The sequence below is a fragment of the Oryx dammah genome, unplaced genomic scaffold (assembly GCF_014754425.2).
Source record: "Oryx dammah isolate SB20612 unplaced genomic scaffold, SCBI_Odam_1.1 HiC_scaffold_18, whole genome shotgun sequence".
NCBI classification, from domain to species: Eukaryota; Metazoa; Chordata; class Mammalia; order Artiodactyla; family Bovidae; genus Oryx; species Oryx dammah.
In genome coordinates, this window is record NW_024070202.1 from 103600415 (window position 1) to 103620072 (window position 19658).

Sequence of the window (19658 nt, forward strand, 5' to 3'; positions counted from 1 at the left end):
ATCAGCCAGGACCACCCTTCTCCACAGAGCTTCTTTCTTAGGGTTAAAAATTTAAAGCTACCATCCAGCATTGTGAGATCTCTGACCTCAAAAATGATAACCCTTCCTGCTAAGCCTGTTTAAGTGATATCTGCAAAGTCCCTTTTGCATTGCTAGACTCCATTCCTGGCTAGGCCCATCCAGTTGTCACCAATGTATCAGAATGAGAGTGGGCCATTTAAGAAGATCTCTTACTGAATTCCCCATCAAAATCTTGAAGTTTTTCTCTAGGTAAGAAAACAAAATCAGAAGCAGCAATAGGGGCCAGTTAAAGAAGGTAAGAGATACCAGGAAAAACATGTATCAAGGAAAGAGATGAACACTGTTAAATGAATGCCCATCTGACCTGTGGCAATATAGTGCACAAACTGTACAACACATGCCAGTAGCTCACAGAGCACAGAGAGCAACTTAGGTCCACGACGTTCAGTTCAGTTCAGTTCAGTTCAGTCACTCAGTCGTGTCCGACTCTTTGCGACCCCATGAATCGCAGCACGCCAGGCCTCCCTGTTTATCACCATCTCCCGGAGTTCACTCAGACTCACGTCCATTGAGTCTGTGATGCCATCCAGCCATCTCACCCTCTGTCGTCCCCTTCTCCTCCTGCCCCCAATCCCTCCCAGCATCAGAGTCTTTTCCAATGAGTCAACTCTTCTCATGAGGTGGCCAAAGTACTGGAGCTTCAGCTTTAGCATCATTCCTTCCAAAGAACACCCAGGGCTGATCTCCTTCAGAATGGACTGGTTGGATCTCCTTCACGTTAAGACATTAAAATTAAGTGGTACAATATTCTATCAAGAAGAGACAGTATACTGCTAAAATCCTGCTAAAAAATCGTTGACACATAAAGAATTTTAACTCCTGAGTAACTTTTCTGAGGATACTCAGCCACAGTTCACAAGCAGAACCTTGGGGGAAATCTTGTTTAAGTAGTCTATAACATTTCCCAAAGATGGCAAAGCCATTGCTATAGTTTTTTATATACTCGTTAATCTGTAAAATGTTAACACTTCATTGCAGTTGTTCCCAGGTTAAAGGTTACCTATTACTATGAAATGTTTTTAGCATTTTAAAAAGTAGGGATTCAAAAGGAATAAAGGAAGGGAGAAATAAATTACAAGAGTTTCAAATTAAAATCATATCACACAGAAACTCCAAGTCAAGGCATCTTTCTAAGGTAGCAGGACCAGAAAACTATTCAGGGAAGTAAGCATGCAACTTTCACAGTCTCCTTTGGGAGTCATGGTCCCAAAACATCTGCACATAGACATGAGTAAATGGAAACACTCTTATTATACAGGTACAATAATGTACATTATCATATAATGTATATGATAGACTGTCATGCTATCAGTAAGTGGAATCCAAACTCTACTTTTGAATCCAATTATCTTTCGACCATTTACTTATGATTGGCCACTATTCAATTAACACTTTTCAACCCACTGAGGTTGGAGTGTCCCAGAAGCAGATCTTGACACACAAATCTGAGTGGGGTGTCCAAAGGGGAGGTCATCTCTGGAAGCACTGGCAGGTGAATGGAAAAGGGGGACAGAGAAGGGGAGGAGGCCACATCGGGTACCTTCAGGAGTATTTACTCCTTTGGGGACACCTGAAGATGACTCCATGCATAAGGGGCTTCAGGTGGTCCCAGCAGTGGAAGAGGAAGCTAAGATATTTATCCCTGTTTCCCAATCAACAAAGGTTAAGGACTATCCAGAGGCATTAACTGCCCAGAATTCCCAGTCTGCTTCACATGTTAAGCTGCTGAGCACCTGGAGCCAGAACAAGCCCTCAGGTTAATTCTCAAGTGCTTTCAACAAGACGGTATTCCAGACACAGGGACAGAGACAGAGAGAGAGATGATGATGTTATTCAGTTGCTCAGTTGTGTCTGACTCTTTGCAACCCCATGGACTGCAGCACACCAGGCTTCCCTGTCCTTCACTCTCTCCCAAACTCTGGGAGAGATAGAGATGGAAATACAGAAGCCAGGGGAGATGGGTGGGGTTCAGGAGAGCCTGCTACCCGGGTGGACTGTAGTCGAGCCAAACTGATGTGCAGCAATACTGAATTTGGTTACTCTTTGTACATATACACATGCTCATCTTAACATTCCCTGTGTTCTTCATCCTTCTGTCCATTACTCCTCCATTCTCTCTGTGATGAATAATGAACAAGTACATACATAAAATACCTACGATGGGTGTGGAGAAAAGGGAACCCTCCTACACTGTTGGTGGAATGCAAACTAGTACAGCCACTATGGAGAACAGTGTGCAGATTTCTTTAAAAATGTAATAGAACAGCCACCCCACTGCTGGGCATATACATGGAGGAAACGAGAACTGAAAGAGACACGTGTAACCCAATGTTCATCACAGCACTGTTCATAATAGCCAGGACGTGGAAGCAACCTAGATGCCCATCAGCAGACGAATGGATAAAGAAATTGTAGTACATGTATACAATGGAATATTACTCAGCCATAAAAAGGAACACATTTCAGTCAGTTCTGATGAGGTGGATGAAACTGGAGCCTACTATACAGAGTGAAGTCAGTCAGAAAGAGAAACACAAAAACTGTATATTAACATGTATATATGGAATTTAGAAAGACAGTAATGACAATCCTATAGGCAAGGCAGCAAAAGACACCCAGATGTAAAAAACAGACTTTAGGACTCTGTGGGAGAAAAGGCAAGGGGGGGGAATGATTTGAGAGAACAGCACTGAAACATGTCCTTTACCATGTGTGAGACAGACAACCAGTGCAAGTAGGAGGCATGAAGCAGGGCACTCAAAGCCGGTACTCTGGAACAACCCAGAGGGACGGGGTGGGGAGGGAGGCGGGGAGGGGTTCAGGATGGGGGGACACACGTACACCCATGGCTGATTCATGTCAATGTATGGCAAAAACCCATCACAATACTGTAATTATCCTCCAATTAAAATAATTAATTTTTAAAATAAATAAAGGCATATGCTGCACACACACACAAATACATATGATAAAGTCATTACACGTAAATAGGTATAGACTAAGTTAATAATATTAATAAAGTTACCAATTAATAAGTAATATTTAATACTGAATTTCTGAACAAAGATGAAGGACAAAGTTGTCCAACTTGAGGAGGAAATCCAAAACTGATTTGTGCATGTGGGAACTCAGCAACATTCCAGAGGGAGAAATAACCATTCCTACCAGTTCCAGAGACACACATAAAGCTGATGGGTTGTAAAGATCTGTTCTGTCCCACCTCTGAGAGCAGCCTCAGCTCTGGACTCACTACCATGAATCCCTTGTGAGACAGGATATGATGCAGAAGAATGAAACAGGGAGCAGACGGAAGGAGGGCAATCATCTTTTAGACAAAAGGGATTAAAATATTTTAGCTATTTTAAGAGAAGTTCCACAGAGAAAGTAGCACTTCAGGAACTATTTTTGAATGAAGAAAAGACATTATGGTGATGACCAGGGAATTTCCAGAGATTTTTTTTTTTTCTGCTGAAGAGGAAAGTGTTGTGCTATACTTATATATCTGTGGTGAGGGCTGAGGGGTGGGGGGATGGCTAGAGGGAGGGTAAACACTAAGGAAAGAGGGGGCTGGGGCTACTCACCCGAGGAAGGAAAACAAAGAAAGCTAGGATAAGGCAGAAGAGATTAGATCATGCAGGGACAGCGAGAGACAAAAATAAAATGAAGAGGGACTTCTGCAGGTGGAGGTACAAGCCGTATTGGTCTATTTGTCTGTATGCCACAGTATGGTGCATGGGTAGAACAGACACTTAACACTACCTGCTTTCCTTCCACCAAGCAATGAACACAGTGTAAAATGAGCCCAAATGCCTTCTATGGCTCATCTATTCACTCATTCAAAGCACTCTCGGGACACTGGAAACACAACAATGATGAAATCAAGAAACCAAGTGTCTACACTCTCGAAGCTTACATTTTACTGGAAGGAGATAGACAGAAATGAGGCTGGTACAGCCCGCAAGAGCAGTGGCAGGGGACGATGCTGGACAGTTGGGGACAATCTGCTGGGTCTTGTGGGCCACAGGAATGCTTCCACTCTGAGTGGGATTCCAGCAGAAGAGTCACAGGATCTGACATTTTAAAAGTACTACTCTGGTTTCTGTGTTGGCGGGAGGAGGCCTAGTTAGGAGGCTACTGCAATAATCTCAACTTATATAGGAGAGGGAGGTGAAATGAGGAGAAGTGGTGAGATTCTGAAGGTGAGCCAACAGGATTTTGCTGAAAATTTAGTGCAGTTTACGCGAGAAGAAAAGTGAAAGTGTGAGTCGCTCAGTCAAATCTGACTCTGACCGCTTGGACTGTAGCCAGCCTCCTCTGTCCATGGAATTCTCTAGGCAAGAATACTGGAGTGGTTGCCATTCCCTTCTCCAGAGAAGAAGCGAGAATGACTCCAAAGATTCTGGCCCAAAGGAATGGCCATTAACTGAGATGAAGACGACTGTGGAAAGAGGAGGGCTGACTGGGAAGCCAGATCTGGAGTTTGACTTTAGACACACTAGAGGATCAGATGCTTACTATTCATCCAGGTAGAGATATTGAGTTGGCGATTACATATTTAAGCCGAGACCTCAGGGAAGAGGTCTACAAAAGTGATAAAAATTTAGGGATCACCCACACACAGATGAAAGCTGAAGTGGTGAGACCAGATAAATGTCAGGAAAAGAGAACTACTGAGGAATGAACCCTGTGGCACTCCAGTGACAAAAGGCCAGGGAGATAAGAAGGAAGTGCAATGAAGACTGAGGATGAGGAGAAGGAAGGAAGGGGGAGGCCCGAGAACTATCAGTACAGGGATCTTCCAGAAGCCAGGTAACGCGCTAGCTTTGATAAGAACTGCTCCAACGGAGCAGCAAAGATGACAGTCCCACTGGACTAGCTTCAGAGAGAATGGACCCCAACTAGATAAGCAAAGATGGGAAGAAAAGCCACAGCTGGAGGCAGCGAACACAGACAACTCTGCTGGTGAAATTTACTACAAAGGGAGAAAAGAAATGAGGCTGCAACTGAAGGATGAATGTCAGACTGTTTATTTTTTAATGAAGTTAAATATTTGCACACTAATGAGGGCGGAAAATGATACTGGGGAAGGGGGTAACTGCTGGGGTCAAATCCTTGAATAAGGAGATGGGATCTTCTACAATGAATACACCTACAGATAATCTCCAATGACTTAGCAGTTTCCTTTTCTTCCTGAAATTACATTTCCAGAAAATTTCCTATTTCTGAAAATAGATCTCTCCAACTAAAGCAAACTTTGGCTCACATACAAATGGCTGAATGTGAGATGTGTAGCACTGACGCTTCAAAAACAGCGACTACAATAAAAAATGTCTCGACGGGAAAATGTCACTTATTTGAAGAATATATACTATTTTGACAAAACAGATAAACTACTTTTCATCATTTAAGGATCCCTTCTTTCTGCGGATGTGTACAAACCCTTTAGCTACATTTTATTAATCTACTTCAAAGTCTACCAAAGTGTACCGTTAGGCATACCTGAATGAATAGATTTCAAGCAGGCTTGAAGTCTGCTAGAAAGATGGCCCGCCTGAGCAGCTGATCTACAAGTCATCCAGTCTTGCCATAAATACAGAGGAATGTGCTGAGGCTGTGAGTAGTTACTCACACCGCTGGGCAGGCAAGGTCACCATTAAAACAGAGAGGAACCCAGAGGACCCTAGCACGGTCAACACCGTGAGAATGGCTGAACCTGATGGGATCCAGTTCCTGGATGGCACTGTCACTGGCAACAGGACATCAGTATGAGAAGTGAAGACCAGGTTAGCTTGTCCTGCCAATGGGACGAATTCTGCAGAGCCTTCCGCTTTACAGAGCCATTCTCATTTGGTTAATTCTTCAATCCTTTACTTCCATTAGCAAAACCTGTATCCTTTACCTGTGTCTGTATTATCCTTTCGGCAATCACCATCACCCTTCTGACAATCTTACACATAAACATTTTGGATGATAACGCCTCTTTATCTCAATAAATATATCTTTTCTCACAAATATTAAAATATGTAGTAAGCACTGCAAACACAGGATTTAACAGATACCACTGTTTAGGACAAAGTTAAATTTAAAAAACCAAAATCTGTTTAAAGTGGTTTTAAGGAAAAATATTAAGTAAACAGTACAAGTGCTACACAGATGCGGCAGAAACCATGATGGTGGTCAATGAAAGCTGGAAATGGGAAAGTGGTAAGGAAACCAAAAATCACTGATGTGGTAAAGAGAGACGAAAAATCATGCATCTCTTAACATCACTTGATCCTTAAGTTCTAAGAAACTTGTGCCACAGTCTTCCTCTGTCCTGTCCAAAGAAACAGAGAACCTCTCAAAGCACCGAAACCAGTGAATGCATCGTGCAGCGGCCCTCCAGCCAGGACAAGGCTAAAAACAAAGCATCGTGCAGCTGGCAGGAGGTAAGTGGAGAGAGCCGCTAGGTGACACTCCTGAAGGGAGAGGCAGCCCCAACGAGGCAATCCTGGGGGAGGGGGGTGGGTGAAAGGCTGTGGAGCTTCCAGACGCTCCTCATTTCCAACACGGGTTTCAAGGAATGAGAACCCAAGCCCAGGGCAGAGAATCTGAGCTCTCCTCCCACAAGGGGAGAACAAAGAAGAGGAAAATAAGGCAAGCAGAGCCCAGTGCGGACTACTTGGCATCTGGATGGCTGGAAAAGTGAGCATGAGGAGAGAAGTCCCTGAATCAAACAGAAGGGACTCTGCTCTCCCCGTAACCATGGCATCAAAAGAAATGTTGATCCTCCGATATGTAGAAAATAAGGACAGGCCAGCAAAAAAAAGGAAAGTGACTTCAAGAACCAGACACACAGAAAGCCGGCCTTAAAATAGGAAGAATGTAAGAGGAATATGAGTCAGACCTATGACAAGTTAAATTAAGTAAAAAAGCTCCAATTCCTCTAATCTGCAGAGAGCTTACACCCCAAGGCTCCTTCATGAAGCAGTGACGTGAAAAAGACTGCCCACATGTCTATGGCGCAGCATGTGTGACCCGTGAGGCTCTGAGGGAGGCCACAGAGAAGAGCAAAGTCCCAGGAACCCACAAGGCTCTGGAGAGAAGAAGGGCCCCATGAGGCCGGCCACCACAGAAAGCTTCCCAAGTCATCGATGGGAACCATCCACAGTCTTTGCTTCAAAAGATGCCTTTTGCCCCATACTTGTCACAGAGATTCCTGGGCAGTATAAATATCTCCAAGACTTCCAGACAGATGTCCAGGGCCATTTAATTTTTTTACATTTATTAATATTTAAGTATCATAAATCAAAAGGACCACAGTGGACTATGTCCCAATTTCTCTGTCAAACAGGACCACTCATCTGTGAATAGCTTTTGTGCATACAAAACCACCAAATTATCTACAATGGCATAGCTTTCCCCAGCTTCCGCAGTTTCATAATTTATTGCACACGATATCAGAGTGCTATAATTACTGATAAACACAAGTCGATATTATGTTTGAAATCCTGTGTTTTGAGCTCAAGGAAAATACTTCCACTTTACAAAGGAAGAGAAGTTTAACACTTCTCCACAAAGCATTCTCAAAGTTTTACTTCCCCCTACCCCTAAAATAAACATTGGATATGTCATTGTGTTTCCTCTAACAATGCAACTTGTAGCCCTGATAAAGAAGCATCTTACATTTGCATAGTTAGTATGTTTATCAAACTTGTATTTCACTACAAGTGCTGCTTACCCTTTCTGTCTTTAATCAAAAGTCTCTTTAGAAAATAAATTTTAAATAGGGTTACAGCTTTAAAAAAGTGGGCTTCCCTGGTAGCTCAGCTGGTAAAGAATCTGCCTGCAATGCAGAAGACCCCAGTTCAATTCCTGGGTTGGGAAGATCCCCTGGAGAAGGGATAGGCTACCCACTGCAGTATTCTGGCCTAAAGAATTCCATGGACTGTATAGTCCATGGGGTCACAAAGAGTCGGACACAACTGAGCGACTTTCACAGCTAAAAACAATTTCAGAATGTATAATGCTAGGAACTTAAGAATGTACCTAAATGCTTATCAAGAATAAAGATAAACACAAAAATATATACATATACATCACAGTACTGTTAACTACTAAAAAAAAAGAGAGAGAGAGAAAGAGAGAAACCAGCTGAAGAATTCATCAACAGAGAACCAGGTAAATTATGGTAAATCCACAGAATGGAATTCTATGCAGCCATTAAAAAGCATGAGATATCTGTATATGCTGATGTGAAAAGCTCTCCTAGACCACTGGAATATTTTTAAAAATTAAGAAGAACAAGGTACAAAACCATGTATACCATATGACCCCTTCCATCTGGATAGAAATTCAAAATTGTTAATGGTATGTCCCACTGGGGAAAGGGGACTGTAGGAAGGAGACAAGACACTTCCACTTTTCATTTTTCTATCTTTCTATATTGCTTGAATTGCTTAGCAGATTTTGGAGGTATTTTGTTTTTTAGTTACAAGTTATGTGGTCAAAGGTGATATGGACCTTTTTTAAGAGTCATTTTACTTCACATTGCTCAAAACATATTATACATTGAATTTTTTCCTTTAATAACCAATAGAAGATGCTAGTGAGCCAATTAATTTCAAAACTAGTGATTAAGGGAAAGAATCAAGCATTTAAATCTGCCTCTCCTATATAAACAGTACCACTAGGTAACCAAAGGAGTAGACAAAGGGAAGTTTTCTCGTTATAAAAGTACTCCAGCTAATAAATGAAGAAGAAATTTTATAATTAAAATATCATTTTGCAACTGCTAATGAACAAATGAATGGATACTGGCACTGACCAATGGTAGCAAACATAACAAAAATAGAAACAACCAGACATTTCATTCCTCCTGATAGAAGACTATACCATCCATTCATAAAATACTCTTGGGGGGAAAAAATACCTGAAATCAGATCAAGATCTTCTAGCTCCAACTATCAGTTTACAGGGAAGAGAGGAATATGTTGAGAGATACTACAGGGATATGATAAGCAAATTCCAGAAAGTGGATAAACAACCACTCTCTGCAAGAAATAAATCACAAAGGAAAAAAGAGAAACATGAGCAAAACCAACAAATCAGGGTTTTCCAACAGCAGGACTATTGACATTTAGGACTAGTTGACTGTGTGGATCACAATACACTGTGGAAAATTCTGAAAAGAGATGGGAATACCAGACCACCTGACCTGCCTCTTGAGAAATCTGTATGCAGGTCAGGAAGCAACAGTTAGAACTGGACAAGGAACAACAGACTGGTTCCAAATAGGAAAAGGAGTACGTCAAGGCTGCCTATTGTCACCCTGCTTATTTAACTTCTATGCAGAGTACATCATGAGAAACGCTGCGCTGGAAGAAGCACAAGCTGGAATCAAGATTGCCGGGAGAAATATCAATAACCTCAGATATGCAGATGACACCACCCTTATGGCAGAAAGTGATGAGGAACTAAAAAGCCTCTTGATGAAAGTGAAAGAGGAGAGTGAAAAAGTTGGCTTAAAGCTCAACATTCAGAAAATGAAGATCATGGCATCTGGTCCCATCACTTCAAGGGAAATAGATGGGGAAACAGTGGAAACAGTGTCAGACTTTATTTTGGGGGACTCCAAAATCACTGCAGATGGTAACTGCAGCCATGAAATTAAAACACGCTTACTCCTTAGAGAAAAGTTATGACCATCCTAGACAGCATATTGAAAAGCAGAGACATTACTTTACCAACAAAGGTCCATCTAGTCAAGGCTATGGTTTTTCCAGTGGTCATGTATGGATGCAAGAGTTGGACTGTGAAGAAAGCTGAGCACCAATGAATTGATGCTTTTGAACTGTGGTGTTGGAGAAGACTCTTGAGAGTCCCATGGACTGCAAGGAGATCCAACCAGTCCATTCTAAAGGAGATCAGTCCTGGGTGTTCATTGGAAGGACTGATGCGAAAGCTGAAGCTCCAGTACTTTGGCCACCTCATGTGAAGAGCTGACTCACTGGAAAAGACCCTGATGCTGGGAGGGATTGGGGGCAGGAGGAGAAGGGGACACCAGAGGATGAGATGGCTAGATGGCATCACCAACTCGATAGACATGAGTCTGAATAAACTCCGGGAGTTGGTGATGGACAGGGAGGCCTGGCGTGCTGCAATTTATGGGGTCGCAAAGAGTCGGACATGACTGAGCAACTGAACTGAACTGAACTCTTCCTTACGGGGCTGCTCTGTGCATGATGTTCAGCAGCATACCTGCCCTCTCCTATGACATGCTTGGAACAGCTCCATCCACCCCCTGCCAAAATAACAAATGTCTCCAGACACTGCCTCGTGTCCCTTGGGAGGCAGCATCCCATCCAGCTGAGAACCAATGATATAACTAATCAAATGTGTGGACCTTACTTGGACCTCGATGCAAACTATTAATACAGTACCAAGATATACCATTTATTGTAGTTTTTCTTAGAAGAGGCCTTATCTTAAGAGATATGTGTGCTAAAATAGTCACAGATATAATGATACACCCCAAGTTGACTTAAAAATAACACCAAGTGCAAGGGAAATAAGGGCAGGGTTAAATGAAACAAGATTGGTCATGAATGAATTGTTAATCATTAAAGTGGAGTGGATGGACGTGAGTTTGAGTGAACTCTGGGAGTTGGTGATGGACGGGGAGGCCTGGAGTGCTGCAATTCATGGGGTCGCGAAGAGTCAGACATGACTGAGCAACTGAACTGAACTAAAAGTAGAGTGATGGTATCTGGGAGCCCATTATACTGTTCTGTTTATTTCTGTTTACGTCTGAAATTTTCTTAAAAAAAAAAAAAAAAACACAAAAAAATTAAAATCAAAGCCAAGACTATCGTGGTGGCTAGCAACATCCAACTGAATGACAAACCAACCCACTGAAAGAATCTTAACATTCAACTAGTTTCCATTAACCATGCTTGGGGCTCTCAGAATATATAAACAGATGATTCTTAAAAAAAAAAGGGGGGGGGGGGAATGGCCCTGAGTCCCATGAAAAATTGTTCAAATTCATCTGTAATTTTTAGAGATATGCAAATAAAAACATGGACACCATTTTTCACCTCTTAGATTGGCAAAGATTAAAAATATGACAACAGGTCCTGATGCCAAGAATGTGGAGAAAGTAGAACCCTCCTACACTGATGGTGGGAACAAAAAGTAGTCCAACCATTCAGGAGAGGAATCTGGGGAACCTGAGAAAACAATGCACTCATTTTTGACCAAGTAATTCTACTTCTAGGATCTAATCTGCAATCTAACCTGGAGGTATACTTCCATTAAAATGAAAATACATATGCACAAGGTTACTCATTACTGTAATCATAAAAACAACCTAGATGCCCATACACAAGAAAATGGATAAATAGATCAGGGTGTATCCACACAAAGGAGTACCATACAGCTGTTAAAAAGAATAAAGAAGAGCTCCACAAAGTGACATGAGTGATTTCCAGGATACACTGTCAAAGTAAAAAAAAAAAAAAAAAAAAGGCAAAAGAGTATTTATTGTATGATACTTTGTGTTAAAAAAAAAAAGCAGATGTGAGAAAATACACATGGATCTGCTAGTTTTGTGAGAAAACAAACAAAAGACTTCACATCGAAAGAGACTGATTATTCATGGGGACAGGGGAGATGGGAGACGGGGAGGGGCAGGAGGAGTGGAGGAGGCATTGACACTTCTGAGTATACCTTTTCAAATAACTTCTGGCATTCTCAAAATACACACCAACAGTCAAAACCAACCAGGACAGAGGAGGAATCCAGAATGCAACATAAACAGTAACAAATAAACCTAAGTGAAAGTCGCTCAGCTCAGTCACCTTGACTCTTCGCGACCGCATGGACTATACAGTCCATGGAATTCTCCAGGGCAGAAAACTGGAGTCGGTAGCCTTTCCCTTCTCCAGGGGATCTTCCCAACGCAAGGATCGAACCCAGGTCTCCCGCATTGCAGGCGGATTCTTCACCAGCTGAGCCACAAGGGAAGCCCGACAAATAAACCTAACCATGTTACAAATAAATAACACACTAAAGTAAAAGGCAGCTTCCCTGGTGGCTCAGAGGTTAAAGTGTCTGCCTGCAATGCGGGAGACCCGGGTTCGATCACTGGGTCGGGAAGATCCTCTGGAGAAGGAAATGGCAGTAAAAGAAAAGGACTAAGGTAACTTTGGAAAACAGTCTTCTGCCTAGATATAAGGCTATAAAGCTAAAGACAAAAAAAACAAATACTACACAGATACTAGAATCTAGTTAGCAAACTGCATTTCTCAGAAGTGTATAGGTCAGCCATTTGAGAACTATTTTATGTACTTTATGTATACACTAGGATTGAAAGTGAAAGTGAAGTCGCTCAGTCATCTCTGACTCTTTGCAACCCCATGGACTGTAGCCTACCAGGCTCTTCCCTCCATGGGATTCTCCAGGCAAGAGTACTGGAGTGGGTTGCCATTCTTTATGTATACACTAGGACTGAAGAAATAAGTAAATTATATATTGTAGATAATGACAGCCACATCTCTGTTAGTCAAAAAAGTTATAAGTAAGGAAAGGGGAAGGTTAAAATGAACTCTGTGATGTTAGATTAGAATCAAAGGTATTATAAAATTTTAGAGTCTTAATACAGACAGACAGACACAAACACACATATGTGTGTGCACGTGTATGACTAGAGTATTTCCTAGCTCTGTCCACTGAGAAGGCCTAGAAGTAATGAGCCCACAAAGTGCCAGACTTTGGTTTCTAACAACCATTCTCCAATAAAAGGAACCAGGGCTCACACAAATACCTACAAAAATCACAGAAGTTACCACTAACTCACACTGTAATTAATATAAAAGTAAGCAAGCAATCACTACAACAATAAAACGTAACTTCCAAAAATAATTAGACACTTGGTAGCAGCTGCAACATCAGAAATGACCTATTGCTCAAAAGCTGTGCAAGTTATTGTGGTGTTTTAACTGCTCAAACCAGCCAAAGCTCACTTTATAATCAAATTCCTTTACACCTGTTCTATTCTTATTCTTGAGCTCCACCACATCAGACCATCAAATATAAAGGGATTCTTCCCCTTGGTGATCAGTAAACTCAATTTCATGCTAAGAACACAGATACGAGAGCAAACCAAGCAGAAATCTGCCCCCAAACTAACGGTTTAAAAATTTTTAAAGCTTGATGGAAGAACTATATGTTAGTGTCACTAAGCATTATATGACTCCATTTCACAACATATTTTCGTTCAAAAAGCAACACTGAGCATGTATGCATAATTACTATTGTAAGTGAAACATATGAAGAAAATACTCATATATTCTACAATAAACCGTCACAACAAAAAAAAAGATGTTGAGAAATTCAATAAATAGACTTTTTGTCTCTTACAGGGAGATGATACATGTTCACATAGTATGTTTTTAATACTAAAAGACTTGATCATTAAGCAGAAATGTATATAAAACCAATTTTAAAAGTAATTCCCAACCAGTCCATTCTAAAGCAGATCAGCCCTGGGAATTCTTTGGAAGGAATGATGCTAAAGCTGAAACTCCAGTACTTTGGCCACCTCATGCGAAGAGTTGACTCATTGGAATAGACTCTGATGCTGGGAGGGATTGGGGGCAGGAGAAGAAGGGGACAACAGAGGATGAGATGGCTGGATGGCATCACTGACTCGATGGACATGAGTCTGAGTGAACTCCGGGAGTTGGTGATGGACAGGGAGGCCTGGCGTGCTGCGATTCATGGGGTCGCAAAGAGTCGACCACGACTAAGCGACTGAACTGAACTGAACCTTGACATTAAGAAAAATCAAAATACACTCCAATAAGAAGTCCGTTATAAGAAGGATGAAACAGAATTAATTATAAAAATTTTCAAGTAACTTTTATTCCCAAGGCAGTTACAATTATTTTAAACCTATGTATGCCACAGAAATTAACTGCAATAAAGAAAAAGAGGGAAGATGTTTACAGATGTATTTCTATGGAACCATGTCACATCTGTTTACCTATGCCACCACCGGAGCACACCCGCCACCCCAGGACAGAGGCGGAGTTCAGACCTCGCTCTATGACCTAGCTCTGCAACCCTGGGAAAGTTACTGACCTCTCAACCCTCAGACTCCTCATCTGTAAAATGGAGATAACAACAACACTCATCCAGCAAGGTTACAGTGAGTTAGATGAGTTAGTTAACAGAGCTAACGCAGTTAGAACAGCGCCTAGCGCTGGTGAAGCATTCAGTTTAAGTGTCTGAGTCAGTTCCCAGGACGCCACAGTGAGTAGCTGGGAAACTCCTTCCTATCCAACAGCATTATTCTTGGTAACATGCTTCTATCCCCACAAACCAGGCTCTTCATTCATTCAAACTTCAGGAATAAAAATTAATATAGGACCTGTGTAAATTACTAAAACCCACTCAAACATTCTAAATCATCTCTCACCTGGATTATCACAGTGGCTTTCTTACCCGTCTGCCTGTCACCTTGACCTCCCCTCTCTCCAGTCTTTTCTCCATGTGGCAGCCAGAGTGAATCTTTTAAAGGTTAACGCAAATGGTTTATTCTTCCACTCAAAATATTTGACTATTTGCTCCGAGTGAAATCCAACATTTTTTAGCATTCCAGTGTCTTTCTCAAAACCTTCCATTATCACACCATATGAATGCAGACTTATACTATTCCCAGTCCTTTCTCTCCTAACTCAGTTTCTCTTCACAGCACTAAGCATTCTTTCGTCGTGTGTATTTGTTCATCTATCCCCCCTCCCCGCCACCCCTGTGCAAGTGTGCTCAGTTGTACCTGACTCTCTGCAACCCCACGAACTGTAGCCCACCAGGTTCCTCTGTCCATGAGATTTCCCGGGCTAGAATACTGGAGCAGGTTGCCATTTCCATAGAATATGTTATAGGAGACCAAGGACTTTTGCTTTATTCACCACTATATTTCTAGCACCAAGAACAGCGCCAGGCATACTGCAAATTGGGCCAAAGCCAACAGCATACCTGATAAAACCCAAGAGGCAATCCCTTGTGTCAGGAACAAGAGATGAAGTAAAATTACAAAATACTATGTGTTGGCTATTTATGCCACAGAAAATAATTGTAATAAAGAAAAATAAAGAAGATGTTTACAGATGTACTTCTATGGAACCATGTCACATCTGTTTACCTACGCCACCACCCCAGCACACTCGCCACCCCAGGACAGAGGCGGAGTTCAGACCTCGCTCTATGACCTTCTAGCTCTGCAACCCTGGGGAAGTTACTGGCCTCTCAACCCTCAGACTCCTCTATAAAATGGATCTACAACACTTATCCAGCAAGGTTACAGTGAGAATTAGAGGCAAACTGGCAAATTTTTATTTTTTTATACTTTTCATTTTACTATTTGAAATGTAATTAAGTTTTAAAAAATCTTCAATGCGTATGCAGATCAGTGAACTTTTCCACCTGTAAACATCCATGACCAAGATACGGAACATTTCCTGCACCTCAGAAGCTCCCTTCTGCCTCCTCTCAGGAAACACCCCTGGAGAGGTAAGTACCAGTCTGACTTCTATCACCCAATTATGCCTGCACTGGAACTTCACAGATGTAGAATCAAACCCGTCTTCCTTTATTCGACTTTATATCCATGGGATCCACCCACGTCGCTGCACATATCAGGAGTACAGTCCTTCTTTAAGGCTAAGTAGCATTCCATTTTATGACTATGCTACAATTTATATAATCAAGTATTGATGATATCTAAGCTGTTCCCATTTGAGGATAATAGGAACAGTGCTGCCATGAATGGTTTTCTGGGTTCGTGGGTATGTCATTTGGTGGAAATATTCCATTATCTGCAGAATGCAACATTTTTTGTTTGAGGATTTTTTGGGGGTGGGGGTGGTAATGGTTAATAATAATACCTTAGTGAGAATCCAGGAAAAGTGGGCAGTGGGTAAGAGTATAAACTGAAATAACCTTTCTGGAAGACAATCTGGCAATAGGCACAAGAAGCCTAAAAATATCTATGCCCTGTGACTAATCATGCTACTTCAAGGAAATTTCCTATTGAGTATTTACATGGCCCAGATCGTCTTCTAAGTGTTTTACATGTGTTAAAACTCACTTGATTTATTCTAAGGAAATGATTAGAAATGTTCGCAATTGGTTTGTTTAGAAGGCTGTCAACCATCCATCATTAGGAAATACAAGAAGTTGTAAACAAAGTAAAAAACTAACAACAGGGGAATGATTTAGAAGTGCATTGTACTTCCATGAAATTAACCTCTGTGCAGCTACTGAAAATGTTTTTCAAGAACATTAAAGACAGAAAAAGTAAACATTGATAAACGACAGGAAACAGTAGAATGCATAAAATAAATTCCCAATTTTATTTTTTCCAGTTTTATTTTTAAAAGTGCATACCTATAACTTAAATGTTAAAATGAATATGTGACTAACAAGACTAGCAAATAAAGGTATTTACATTATAACAGGGAGAGAAAAGACATTATAATACAACTGAATTAGGGCAATGATGCAATTCTGCATAAGTGAAAAGTGAAGTCACTCAGTCATGTCCAACTCTTTGCGACCCCATGGACTGCAGCCTACCAGGTTCCTCCGTCCATGGGTTTCCATTTCCTCAATTCTGCATAGGACGATACAAAAGCACTATGGAAAGACATCTAGCTTAGAGATTAGGGGGAAGGGCATTGTCAAGAAAGTTCTCCATTGTCTTACTTCCACTAAGGACTCAGAGGAAGAACTCCATCTCCAAGTTGCAAGAAACCTGCCCAGGAAAGTCCTGTTAATTCCTCAGCTCACCACCCCCAGGGTATCAATTACTGGTTGTACCCTGGACCCATATTCTTTTCCTCCCTGGACCCATATTCTTTTTCCCTCTTACTTTCGGAAAAGGCTTAGGTAGACTTGAGGAACAGGAATTCCTAAACACTAAGGACGCAATCAAAGTTCAAAAGCCTCAAACTTGGAGGAAGCTGGTTCCATCTGACCTCATGCCTGATTAAAAAGCCTCAGGAAGGTCTTCCCAGTCAGGATAATTTAGGGCAAAACCTTTTTGGATTTCCAGATGCCAGGAACTCCAGACAGAGTAAACCCAAATTCATACCAAAATTCACTGACTCCTTGAGATTAAAAAATTTTTTCTACTTCAAAAAATAAAAGTATCAAGAAGTTTTCCAGTTAGAGATAATCCGCTGTATCCATTCTCCTATGCTTTCTTTCTCTTCTGCAGATGGACCATCCCTGGAAACCAAAGGAAAGTTGAGCATGGGGATTAAAGATAGGTAAGCTTAGCTGCTCAGTCGTGTTCCACTCTTGAGACTCCATGGACTGTAGCCTACGAGGCTCCTCTGTCCATGGGATTCTCCAGGCAAGACTACTGGAGTGGGTTGCCATTTCCTTCTCCAGGATTAAAGATACACCATGGTATTTTAGGGGCCAATTCTCACATAAGCAAATGACATCTGTTTAATAATTAATACATAAGAACATTTTGCTCTGTTCAATAAACCATTCACTTGTGGTACAATAAACAGAGTAAATATTGATTACAAGAAAAACATATGGACCCCAAATTACCAATATTTCATTTAGTTAAACTTGTTAATGAGATACTGCTTTTGTACCGTAGGGCATTATGTATCAATAAATTTTCTAACTTTTGACATCTGAATCACATTAAGTTCTCAAGGATTGCTGGTCAAAAAAGCCCTGGGTTCAAAAAAACATTTTTCAAAGTCATCTCCACAAATACAAAGTCATAGAAATTCATGTGACAAAGCAGCCCACACCCCTGCTCTCCCTCCTTCATGCACGCCCTCTGTTTTCCCTTCAACCTTTTCTGTTTACAAATTTAATACTTAAATGTATTAACAAGAGTCCTCACAAACTACCTGCAGCTTTTCACGGTTATAGTGTTACCTGAATTAAGATAAATAAAATTCCAGTCTAAAATTTATTAACCTACCAAACCTCTACATTGTACAATAGGGTAAATTTCTTATGCAGCTAAAACAGTTCTTTGAAAAAATAAGTATTTGCATAATCACCAGGGATTCGGGATTTATTCTGCAGGGAACCTAGATTTCTGGATCATCTCTATTCTGGTTGCGTATGATGGGAAAAGAGGATATAGAGATAGAACTAGCAAGACCTGTATCTTCCTATTTCAGTTTTACGTACAACCAAAATATAGGAAAAGCATCGGTTCCAAGTAACGAAAAAGAACTTTAGAGAATTTGTTTTTAATTACAAGCGGTACGCTGTAATAACACTCCCAGCATATACCAGACTGTGAAAAGAGGATCTGCTATCCAAAGCAAGGACGCTGTCTTACTTTTACGTGGACAATTTGTTGGTTTTACTCTCCTTCTGTTGTTGCTGTCAGAATTAGGCAACCTGAAAACGGATCAAGTAAAACTAACTGTACCTAGCGCTCAACACTGACAGGAACGCTGTAAGTGAACTGGTTTTCTCTCCCAGGGCCAGTAGAGGGAGACTAAGACATCTGGCCTGGTCGTGTAGTGTTTCTGCAAAATTGGGGAGGGGGGGGAGCGGAGGCTGTATTTAAATGTCCTGCTGTCAATCAAAGGACACTTCCTACAATCACAGTCACCATATCTGCTATTACCCGCGAGCGTACTCTCGCCCAGAAACACCCCGAAACGGGGCTCGGGAAACCTGCTTCACCTAAAAGTGACCGCAGGCCTTGCCACAACACCCAAATAAGGACTTGGGGAGCCCAACCTCAACTAGTTTCTTTGTTTAAATGCCTGCGAATCCCTCCCACGCCGGAGTCAAGAGGCTGTGGCGCCGCCCTTTATTAGCCTCACACTTTGATTACAAAACACACGAGTCGGCGGCTCGGCGGCGGGGGCGGCCCGAGCTCTCACAAACGTCAAACCCGAGACACAGGCGGCGGCCGAGGCAGAGGGCGACGCTCGCCGCCCCCGCCACCCGCCCCGAAGTCCCCACCGGCCGGCCAAAGTTCGCCCGCACCAGGCGCCCCGGGCGCTGGCCCCCCAGTCGCCGGCCCCCGGTCGCCGTCCCCTCGGGCGATTGGGGACGTTTCACTCTTTGTAACAAAGTTTGAGCCGCGGCGCGGGGGCGGCCGCGGGGGGTTGGGGGCGCGAGGCTGTCCCCTTCGGGCCCCGCTGCCCACTCCATCCGCTCCACCCCCGCCGGGACGGGCTGAGCCGCTCCGGCGGCTGGGGGCCGAGACCCGAGCCGCCCGCCGTCCCGCCCGGGACCCCCGGCCCGAACTTCCGACTGGCATCTCTCTCGAGTGCCCGCAAGTGCCTCCTCATCTGTTGCTCTGTTTACTCCGCTGGAGCCCCCGCCGGGCCGGCGCTGCCGACGCCCCCGTCCCAGCGCCCCACGGCCGAGGAAGTTTGATAAAAAGCCCGGGGAAGGGGGCGCGACCGCGACCCGCGGGCGGGCGGGCGGCGGAGACGAGGAGGGCAATTTCTGGAGACCCTCGGGTCGGGGCCGGCCGCTCGCCGCCCGGAAGGAAGGAGCGGCGGCCGGTCGGGCAGGGCGGCCGGCCG

At 42.7% G+C, this 19658-nt stretch overlaps 1 protein-coding gene across 1 annotated transcript in view; it reads right to left on the minus strand.

The window, feature by feature from the left end:
- KDM7A (lysine demethylase 7A) overlaps positions 1–19658 on the minus strand; it is a 76367-nt gene that overhangs the window by 56044 nt on the left and 665 nt on the right. The gene's annotated exons all lie outside the window — the stretch shown is intronic.